Source organism: Pipistrellus kuhlii, unplaced genomic scaffold (genome assembly GCF_014108245.1).
Source record: "Pipistrellus kuhlii isolate mPipKuh1 unplaced genomic scaffold, mPipKuh1.p scaffold_m20_p_6, whole genome shotgun sequence".
Classification (NCBI taxonomy): Eukaryota; Metazoa; Chordata; class Mammalia; order Chiroptera; family Vespertilionidae; genus Pipistrellus; species Pipistrellus kuhlii.
In genome coordinates this window covers 45,017,540-45,028,980 of record NW_023425562.1, presented here as the reverse complement: position 1 = coordinate 45,028,980, position 11,441 = coordinate 45,017,540, and the positions used below count along the sequence as shown (strand labels likewise).

Here is an 11,441-nt window from a genome sequence, read left to right as displayed (position 1 = left end):
GCTTCCTCCTCTGAAACGTCTGCCCTTTCAGGTACCTCTGCTCCAACCCTACTTCATCCAAAGGCTTAAAACTCTATGATTTTGTTATGATGGTAATGGGAGGAAATATGAGCATTTGGATAAATTTTTTTAAAATTGATCTTTATTGCTGAAAGTATGACAGATGTTCCCCCATTGACCCTCTCCTTGCTGGTAGATCAATGACTGAGGTTCTCTTCTCCCTCTGCGATCTCTCCTCACTCCTCCTCTTGAAAATTAGCATCCTCTGCATCCTCAAGGTCAAGGTTAAACCTAGGCTGCTATCCACCTCTTTTCTGATCCTGGTTTGCCCATCTTTTTCTATTCCCATCAACTGCCTCTTCCAGAATCTAGAATCTATGCAGAATAAGTCACTTCAACTTTGATTTCAATGGGTTTGGATGTAGATATGCCCCCTCCCCCACCAAGTCTGCCTACCCCCTTTCCTCTTTTCCTCTTAACATTTCCTCACTCTCAGCCAATAGAGGAGTTTAAAAAGGCATCTAAACTGCATTTAAAGAATTAACCCATTTTGCCCCTCACTGGTCTAAACCACAGGGTGCCCATCGGAGGCTAATTGCTTTCCTCTGGTGGTGTTCTGACAGCTCCTCAGAAGGAAGAAGCGGAGCGCACATTCCTGGCACCAATTGGCTAATTCAATTTTCACCGGCATTAGCCTCTGTCAGAATATTCATGAGAAGGGAAATGAGGACCCGAGGCACAGGCAGGCGGCAGCCACTCGGGCTAGGGAAGGCGCGGGGGAGTGCAAGCGGGCTGCGCACCACGCTCAGGGGACGCTCCGGGGACGGTGACCACAACTAAGCGGTCCTCTCCCTGGCGGGTCCAGCGCAGGGGGCCGAGGGAAGGAAGGGGCAGGGCGTCCGCGGAGTAAGCGCGCCTGGCATCGCCGCCCAACTCCTGGTGGCCACGCGGAGACTTTGCAAAAGATCCGGAGGCAGAAAAGCTGTGGTGACACTTTTGACGGAGGGAACAGGGGGGTGGGGGGTGGGGAGAGAGGGGGCAGAGCCGCGAGCGGGGGGCAAAGGGACCCAGCAGGACGCCGGTCGCTCTGTGGGGTTGGCAGCAATGTGAGCTGGACGCCCGCCCTGGAGGATCCTGGACCGAACGTCCTCGGAGAGTCGCCGGCCGTGCCAGGTAAAGCGGAGAGCTCGGGTCAGGCTGAGCGTCTGTTCCCGGATCCTGGCGCTGGGGAACCCGGTCTCTCGGGGGGAAGGCGATCTCAGGCTTTGCGTGGGGTCATGCTCCTTGACTCGCCATCCCCTCAAATACCCGCCTCCGCCGCGAGTCTGCGGGCGGTGGGAATGGGACTTCCTCGCACTTTGGGAGGAAGGGGAGTGAAGGGATGTCTGGGCTGGGGAACTGCTCTCTGGGAGAAGGAAGCTGGAGCGCAGCGGGTTGGAGGATGCCACTCACTGGCAGCCGGAGCTGGACACGCGGGGGTAGGAAGACTCACGGGGGCGTTAGGCTGGGCTTCGCTCTCGCTTGCCCTGCGGGCGGCGGCGCCGGCCTCCAGCTGCCCATGGAGGAGAGCCAGCTGCGTCCCCGCTCAGGGATGCGCGCTGGAGAAGGGGGACTGGAGATGCCGGCTCCGGGGAGACGCCGGGCGCCTGTGGGTCGGTGGGTCCGCTTGCAGTGGTGCTTAGAGCCGCACCGCACCCCCACTGGAGCTCAGAGAAGAATGTGGTGGTGACTGTGTCCCCACCACCTGCTGGACATGCTAACTCCCCGGATTTCCTGTCCCCGGGCCTTGACACTCGCAGGGAAAGCTCTGAATTGCTGGATTGCATGCGGGTTGTTTGGGCTTTGCACCTTGTTGATGCTCTGGGAAAGGCAGTAGTATGGAGGGTGAGTGGGCAGTGCGAGGTGAAAGTTGCAGATTTGTAAAGGAAATGTTACAGCGGAATCCCAACTGGCCCTTAGCAACAGGAGAGACTGTGGGCTGGACTTAGGCTGAAGCCTGGCTATCCACCTCGGGGACAGGATGGGCTGGGGGCTGAAACCTGGAGGGCAGCCCGGAGGCAGCGCCAGAGTCTTTCTTTTCCTGCGGAGACCAGGCAGGGAGTAAGAGCACTGAAAGCAGATCACTGGGTGCAGGGGGGTGTTGGTTGGTCGCCTGAAAGATTCACAGCTTGTTGTTTCATTATTATTGCCATTATTATCACTGGTATTAACGCTTTTGATGTTGTTGTTGGCACGAATGCCAGAAAGGATTTTGTTCGCCTGGAAACTGAGCCTGCTTCTCCCCAAATAAAATGTCCCCTGACACCCTCTAGTTTCTGATGTATCTTCTCCACCAAAGAAAATCACCCCACAGAGATACGGCAGTGTCAGGGATCCAGCTAGGGAGTTGGGTCTACCTGAGAACAAGAAAAAGTCACAGCTATGTAATGTGCATGCACCAAAGCCACAGATGAATATTAATGTCTATGTGATTACGTTTCTCAGCCTCATCTGGCTATGGAACCCTGAAGACACTGCCAGTCTGGAACCCCATGCTTGACCCAGCTTTTTCCTCTCGTGTATTATACTGTCTGGAAATTAACTTTTCTCTTAGTGTGACCCTCGCAGTCTCAGTAGGCATGTTACTTGGCAGGGCCTGGCATCAGTTCCCAACACTGGAGGCAGCCACAAGGGCACCTGCGGCTGCCTCCTCTTGGCTTGGCCCCTGGTTAGAGCTCCTGCATGGAATGGCTTGCCCAGCTGATGGCTCAGAAAATAGGGCAGGAGTGTGGGAGAACAGTGTCCGAGTTAAACCAGTATGGGAGATGAGGTCAAACCTCATGCTGGCCACATCCCTTCCTGTCAGAGAGACAAATGAAGAGCCAGCAGAAAGTAGTATGAATTGGAACCAAGATCTCAGTCTGGGAAACTGTTGCCACTGACTTGGATTTAACCTTTCCTTTCCAGTGCGGATGTTCCCTATTTGCTAGTGTGCCCGTAGCCATGCCTGCCTAATAGGATCGTTGTCATTCTGTATACCCAAAATGCTTTGAGCATCCTGGGAAAGAACAGTCTATAAAATATGCACTTTTCATGTTCTGTGAAGTTTGCTACACTGCAGGTTAAGGAGATAGATACGTTTTTAGCATGTGTGCCATGTGGCAGTGTGAAATCAAAACACATAAAATGACTTAGCATTCATGACATGCTTGTGCATACTTGTAGAAAAATTATCTTTCATTTGGGGCGAGTTGCCCGGGAATTTAATCAGTGTTTACATTACTGAACCGCCCCCTTCTACCTTTTTCCCCTGTAAAATTTTATGACCCAGTTCTCACAGGAACAGCCATGTGAATGTAGTAAGTGCTGGGAGCTGAGAGGCGAGAGCATCGGTTGTTAGGGGAACCGTCACAGAGGGTTTGGAGACCAGTATGGGAACAAAGATGCCATCACCCATGCAAAACAGGAAAATGTTCTTTGGGGAAAGACAGCTGAGCAGGGAGACCCAGCATTGGCCACCACCTGCTCTCAGGTCCAGGGAGGAGACTTCATCAGATCAGATGGTTCAAGAAGGGCCAACCCAGGTGTTGTTTTTCCCTCTTCCCTTTGGTAAAGGCATTGCCTGCATCTTATCTTTGGGTTGGTGTTAACTTCTCTGGCCCTGCCTGTACACTGCAATAGCTCTCCCTTGCCATTTCAAAGAGACTCAGAGGTATTCTCTCAGCCCCTTATATATTTGTAAATATTCCCCAACCTCTGAAGCTTCCCAAAGACATGCAACTATTGGTGAATTTAAGTAAACAGTTGGAAGTAATCAAGAGAGCCACTGAAAAGTGAATATGCTTTCCCCTGGTGGAGAAGTCATTGAATGCCTTTTGAGCTAGAAAATTAGCAGTTTAGAAAGGCAGGAGGGATTTCCTTGACTTCCCTCTCCCCATAAACCAACAGTTGTATTTTTCTTTCCTTCATAGTAGTGGGCACTGTTTGCTAAGGATTTTTTTCCAGTTTTAGACTTAGAATGGGGGTTTGCCTGCTGGTGTTCTATGGACAGAGGAAAAATGTAAAGAGATACGGAAGGAAGAGCCGCAGTGGCTAGAACATAAATCAGCCAGAATATATGGGGGGTGATGAGAATAGGTCTTTTCACCCTAAAAAAAAAAAATGTCCACTTTGGAAGAAAAAACAGTCTTATTATTGGCATCCAGGGCTGAAACCAAGGCAGCTGATGCTGAGAGGAGCCAAAGGGCAGTTCTTCTTAGTTTAGAAACAGCAAGACAGCCTCTGCCAACGATTGCTGTAAACACGGAATAAAGATTTCATTGTGGGCCGGTGTGACTAGAATAATTAGACAGTTAATTGTTCATTCTGATCTGGTGGTGTTGCAATCAGGAGTGCAGAGCAGTGAAAATAAGAGCAAGGGCAAAGCAGGAAAATAACACGCCACCTCTCTCTTCACTTGCTTCACTTTGATGGCACTTTGGAAAATCCTGGTAGTTAAAAAACAAACAAACAAACAAACAAACAAAACTTATCTTTGTTCCCAGAACACTGAAGAGCTAGACCTATTGCTAACATCCCTGCACATACCCCTGCCCCCGCCCCAGGCTCTACACTGGATATGGGGGAAAAATCTCTTTTTATAAAACAGCATGGGAAACCACAGTAAGAATGAATAACTTAGGTAGTTCTGGTATTAATTGATTCCAGTTAGGTGCAAGCCTTAGTGTTGGCTCAATAAAAATATATGTAAATAGCACTCTATTTTTGCACTTTTCCAACATTTTTTTCCATAGGCACGTAGGGGTTAATAAGTAAATACTCCATTTTTTACATTTAATTATTTTATAATGGGAAACAAATTACCTAGTGATTAATTTTGCACATTTAATTGAAGAAATAACCTCCTCTGTATTTTCATGCTAATTGAGAGATAAAAGAAAATGTATTTTAAGTGATAAAGGTAATTTTAAGCAGCTGAGCATCTACAGTTATTATACACAGTAGACTGTAACTTACTGTTATTTACTAAAAGATATCACCGTCATAAATTCCTTCTGAAATGACTTGTGCAAATGAAGAAACAAGTAAGGGACTACAGAGAGGATTAAGTACATGGCATCTGAGGAGAGGACAGAATCATGTGTTAGCACATTCAAATCCTTCCTGAATCCCAATATTGACATGGAGTACGAAGCAAAGTTTTCAGTCTTTGAATTAAAAAAGGAACAACTTTTACTGTCAAAGTATAATGCTCCTAGGAATAAAATTTTTTACTAAAGCATAGTAAATGACATAGTATTTTTTTTAAAGCATAGTAAATGACACAAGTCATAGAGTCTCAAAAGAGAAATACTTAATTTCTCCAGGATATTCATTTAGTCTCAATGTATTTAAAAGGTACAAAACTATCTTTACTAACCTTTAGTTTATTTTATTCATCATAAATCAAAAGGGCTGGCAAGGGCAAAATACTTACTCAAGTGCTAAAAAGTGGTACAAAATTATAGAACTATCAAGCTTTCACAAGGCAAAATTCTATTTTACAAATTGTCTATAGGCATGGTCGACAAACTGCGGCTCGCAAGCCACATGCGGCTCTTTGGCCTCGTGACTGCGGCTCTTCCACAAAATACCATGGTCTGGGTGAATCTACTTTGAAGAAGTTGCATTAGAAGAAGTTTAAATTTTAAAAATTGGCTTTCAAAGAAATTTCAATCGGTGTACTGTTGATATTTGGCTCTGTTGACTAATAAGTTTGCTGACCACTGGTTTACAGCAATTAAAAATAGAAAATCATGTTGCCATATTAAGTTATGACAATAACATGTTTTCAAGAGAAGTTTAGCTTTTTCTCATTTAATTGCTAGATTTCCAGAATAACCTGCCAATCTCCTGCTAACCACGACTCTAGTTAAGAACATTCCTAATTACATATGGATTAACTTAATTTTAGAACCCTCAGAGTATTCAACTCAAAGCATTACTCAAGTGCAGTGCGAAATAGAAATGATCCAGTTCTCCTCAAGGTATATGCAATATTTTTTAAGCTTAAGGAATCATAAAAAAGAGCACATTTGGTATGGAAATACATCAGTAAATAACTACAATAAAGGAGTAAGAAAAGCTATAAACTGTGGATCTATTTAAAGAAAATGCCAAGTTATAATGATACCACTCATTTTTCTCCCAAAGCAATAACAGCTGGTCATATAAAAATACCATGAAAAGTACAAATATCAAAGACCTTTCCAGCAATTCTTAAAATAGGAATATAGTTGCTAATTATAAGAATGTTTCACAATCTAATAAAAAATATAGACTTTATTCTCATTAATGTCATGACCATGTTAAGAGTAAACATAATTAATAAAATAATAATTTTATGTCATGGCAATGGCCACATCTGGTTGTCAAGGAAGTTTATTTGACATATGGCAACTGGTCAAGCCCAACCATAATCTGCAACACTGTGTTCAACAGCCGGCAAAAAGACAGAAAGCTAACCCTATGCCCAACATATTACACCTATCTGCCCCTGCTCCTGATTTAAAGCTAAAATAAGCTATGTGAACCTTCCACCAAAAATTAAAAAAGGGCTTATAAGGAACAAAAATGCCTCTAGATAAATCATCAGTCTGACTTTTTTCTTTCTTTTAGATCTGACCTTATTTGAATTAACAAGGTTGTCTTAGTGTTTTCCTAGTGAACAGTACATAGTGTAATTTACTGGCATAGTTGGGGGCTAGCAGTCAAGAGAAAACCAGGATAGAATTAGCATGAAGATTCAGTTACATATTGTACCCAGAGAGAATGGTTTACTAGGATTCAAGTTGAGCTGTGGTCAAATAGCATGGCAGGATGGGCAGTGCAAGACTCTTGTTCTCTGGCTGATAATTTTAGATGGAACCAAACTTTGACTTCTACTTTCCAGCAATAAATTAAAGTATGGTTTATTAAATAGTAGCTTATGCAAATTAATGGATAGACATTTTAAGTATGTACCTGAATATAAATACTTAGATGCACTTATAAAAATCTGTGGCTAAAGTTAATGTATATGATGTTTTATTGAAGAAGTAATGTATATTTTATATCACACTAGAGGCCCGGTGCATAAAATTCGTGTACTAGGGCGAGGAGGTCCCTCAGCCCAGCCTGCACCCTCTTGCAATCTGGGACCCTCGGGGGATGCCCGCTCGCCTGCTCACTGTTCCTTACTACTGGGCTCACTGCTCTTTAATGATGCCACAGAGGTGGGAGAGGCTCCCGCCACCACTGCTGTGCTCGTCAGCCATGAGTGTGGCTTCTGGTTGAGTGGTGCTCCCCCTGTGGGAGCACACTGACCACTAGGGGGCAGCTCCTGCATTGAGTGTCTGCCTCCTGGTGATCCATGCACATCATAGCAACCAGTCATTCTGCTGGTCTGTCAATTTGCATATTTGGCTTTTATTATATAGGAAAGATGAGTTTTACTTTGTTTCATTTTATAAAGTCAATATCATCGAACCCTTACCAAGTCCCAATTTGGGTTAATTTGTAGATATTATGAATAATCAAAGAACTTTAATTTGTTTTTAGACCAATCTTTTAAAGCAACTGAGGTAATTTCATTTAGCAATTTAATTAGAAATTGGCTAAAGACATTTCATTTAGAAGTAATTTCTAAAAGCAACCAAATACATGTTTTTAAATTTGAAAGCTTATTAGCACTCTAATAAAAGTATCAAAACAGATGTGACACTCAAATCTTTGCATCTAAGATCTTTTTTGACTAGACAGTATCACCTACCTACCACCTTGTAAGGTCAAGGGGGAAAACAAAATAGATATTATAGCCATCTCTGTGCCCCTATAACACAAGCCCATAGACTTCCCTTACTTTCACTTTCTAGAAACAATACAAGCCCCAATAGCATTCTTTCAAATCTCTTGAATCTCTGAACCTTGGGCTCACCTAGAGTATGAATTTGCAACAGCAGCATCATCACATCACTAAAAGAAGCCACACTTGAGAGCATGTGTCTTATAAGCTTTTTTTTTATACTAAATAAGAATATAAATCTGTACCCATACTTTTCACAAATTGGCAAGAACTCGCAATGATGTTCATCTATATATATATATATATATATATATATAAATGCCTAATATGCAAATTGTCCCTGTTGGTGTTTGACTGGGAGAACAACCGCTCTCTATAATGTGTGCTGACCACCAGAGGGTGGTGCAGAACAAAGGAAGATCCTGGTTGGCAGCTGGAAGGCCCCAATTAACCCTGATCACCAGCCAGGCCTAGGACTCTTTTGTGCACTGGGTCTCTAGTCTTATAAATAACTTATTATGTATCACTTTGTGTGCTTGCATTATTATCACTACAAATTATATTGAAAGAAAATAGTATATTGCAATCAAAGGACATCTTCATTAATGTTATAGTTTTGAAATGTGATAGTTATATCTAGCTTTACTCTTAGCCCATATTCTCATCTCCATAATATCAGAAATATTTGTTTCAGTCTAAAAATGTGAGGCATACTTGCATTTGGAAACAAAATCCTCAAGTAGTCATTAAAAAAATTAATCCATTTGGCAATTCGGTGTCTCAGTGGAATACTCAGGCAGCTAAGCACAGGGGCTGGTGAGCATTTGGTGATCAAATTGCTGAGGAGTGCTCACTAAACACAGGAAAACAACAGATTTCTCCATAACAGAGAAGTGCTGTCCATTTATTTGGATATATCTATATGGCTTTCTCGTGTCAATTAAAATGTGTAGCATTTAGAGAGAAAGCAAACAGCGCAATAAAAATAACTGCCCTTTTATTTAGCCCTGCCTGTGCCAGACATTGTACTACATGCATCATAGGCACGACCTCATTGATCCTCTCTGTGAAGCAGGCATTGTTACCATCTTCATTTTGCAGATGCAGAAACTGAGGCACAGGTGAAGCAGTCACTAAGGATAGATTTCAAACGCAGACCTGTCCAGGCCCCACATCTGTACTCCTAACCAGATAGTCCCACCGCCTCCCCCCAGAGCATGGCTTCTTAATCTCAGCCCTATTGACATTTGGACCCAGACAATTCTTAACTCTTCTTTGGAAGGGTGAGAAAGGAACTGCCCTGCACGTTGTAGGATACCTGGTCTCTACCTACAAGATGCCAGTAGCATCCTCTCAGCTTTGATGACCGAAAAGTCTCCAGACATTTTCACATGTCTCCTGAGGAGCAAAAATACTCCTGATCAAGAACCACTGCCATAGAGCCAAGTTTAACCTCCACATATTGCTTATTAAAGAACACATTTTTTTTTTCAATTTAAGTATAAGCCATCCATTTTTCAAAGTACAATATAAACAATTATCATAGTTATGCTAGCCACATTACAAATGATTTTATTAAAAAAAAGATTAGACAAAATTTTGGGAGAAAAAATTAAGTCAACATGCCTTTATTAGCATCACATCTTTTCCTGTTAAACTCAATTCCTTTGGAGCCCAAATTGGGTGATTGAGTTCTGTGATTATTTATTTATATCAACAAAGACGGGTACAATGGCTAAAAAGTTTTTTAATCACAGTGCCCCAAATGCCAAGTAGTAGTCTGTCCACTGGACTCCAGGTTCCAGGAGAAGAGATGGAAATTCTCTTGTTCATTTTTACATCCCTTGAACCAAAGGTCATACCTAGCACATTGTCAGTGATCAATAAACACTTCTATACAAATGAATAAAATCATGGTTAACCCAGAACAGATGCTGAATGCTCTGTTGCAGGCCTCTGTTTTGGACTTGAAATTATTACGTTTTGCTTTAATTAGTGGTATGGATGTGCACAGGATGGTTCGCCAATCATATTTATAAAACAATGAAACCAGAAGGAATAGATAATACATTAGGTGAAGAAATAGGATGAAAAAAGCTGCTAGGATGGGCTAAGTGTAAAAAGTTGAAACAAATCATCTGGAGGTTGAGTGGCATGCTAAGGCCCTCAGCCAAGGAAATGCAGACCTAAGACTGAGACCGAGGCCTCTTGATCACCACTCTTTCCAGGGATGAGTCAATCCTGGACTTGCTCTATCTTGTTCGGGACACATCTGAGGTGTCTCATGCTGTCCACTCGCTGTGCTCTACCAAAGTTGTGTCTGAAAAATATAGCTCCTGCTTGCCTCTGAGGGGCTCAAAAATATGCCATATGAGAGAAATGGTAAAAGGTGTTCAAAATGGCAAACCTGATGTGGAAAATACTTAGAGAGGCCATAATAGTCACTTTCAATTATCTGAAATATCTCTATGTGAAATAGAAATTAAATTAAGTATGCATTGCCATGGAGAACTGAACCAGGGCCCCTGAATGGAAGCTACAACAGAGCAGCAAATTTTACCCCAGCATAATAATGAGCTTCTTTCCATAAGATGAATTGTCCTACATTTGAGCAGGCTCCCCTAGGGAGTAGTGAGCTCTTGGGCATCAGAGGGGAACATGCAAATGACTGGCCTATGGGAGGCAGAGCCCAAACAGGTGGGGGAAAGTGCCAGAGGTTCTTTGGATGCTTTCTAGCCCTTGTATAGGCTAGCATTGACCTTGTAACTACCCTGTAATTCTATTAATAAAAGCAGAATCTATGTTTTCTCTAATCCACATATTTAGAGTCATAGGGATAAACTGAATAAGCAAGAGAGGAAATCTTACCGTGTCCATACAGAATAAGAACCACCTGCTCTGTGCCAAGTACTGTGTAAAGTACTTCACCAGCCTTATTCCATATTATTTCTGAGGAAAAAAAAAAACATGAAATAGGAACCGGTATCATCACCATTTTGTAACTGTGGAAACTTAGTCACAGAGAAGTTATGTACCTTGTGTAAGATCACACAGCTAGTAATTCCAGCCTTGTTGCTTGGACCCAGGTCAGTACAAAGTTGCCAAGTCTATGTCAAAACTACTACAGTATATCACCTAAATCTTTAGCAGGGGTACATGCTTCTGTTCAAAATGTTGGTGATTTCTAGAATTTGACACCTACAGCTATTTAATTGCAAATACCCCAAACATCTTCCAAGTGATATTTTAAAATGCATCATTTAAAAAATAATTTGTGGTTTTCTATTTCCACTCCCTTCAAACAGTGCAAATTCCTATGAGTTAACTTTAAGTAAATGAGCCAAAGAGGGGTTTTAGAGGTTTGTGGGGTCTTGTAAGTCTACAGAAGAAAGATTAGTAATGACATTTCTGACACTATTCAATAAATGAAGCAACTAGAACCCAGGTCTCCAGGCTGAAAGCATCAGCATGAAACAAGACTGATCATTTTCATTTCCACAGATTCAGGGTATTCTAATGGTCACATTTTTCAGACAATTATATCATTAGAGATGTGCTTTTTTCTTATCAGGAATCTCTTATTGGATTATCTTCTCTTTTATGATTATCTTGTTGGATACTTCATAAAACCAAACTGATT

General features: G+C 42.5%; 1 protein-coding gene across 2 annotated transcripts in view; it reads left to right on the top strand.

Annotated features, from left to right (window-relative positions):
- The first annotated feature begins 694 nt into the window (after positions 1-694).
- The window catches only part of CDH20 (cadherin 20), a 200,939-nt gene continuing 190,192 nt past the window's right edge, over positions 695-11,441 (top strand). The window contains exon 1 of one of the 2 annotated variants that reach the window (XM_036419045.2): positions 695-1,173. The gene's annotated coding sequence lies outside the window, so the exon portion shown is untranslated. The remainder of the gene's footprint in view (positions 1,174-11,441) is intronic. The other variant, XM_036419047.2, reaches the window with a different exon arrangement.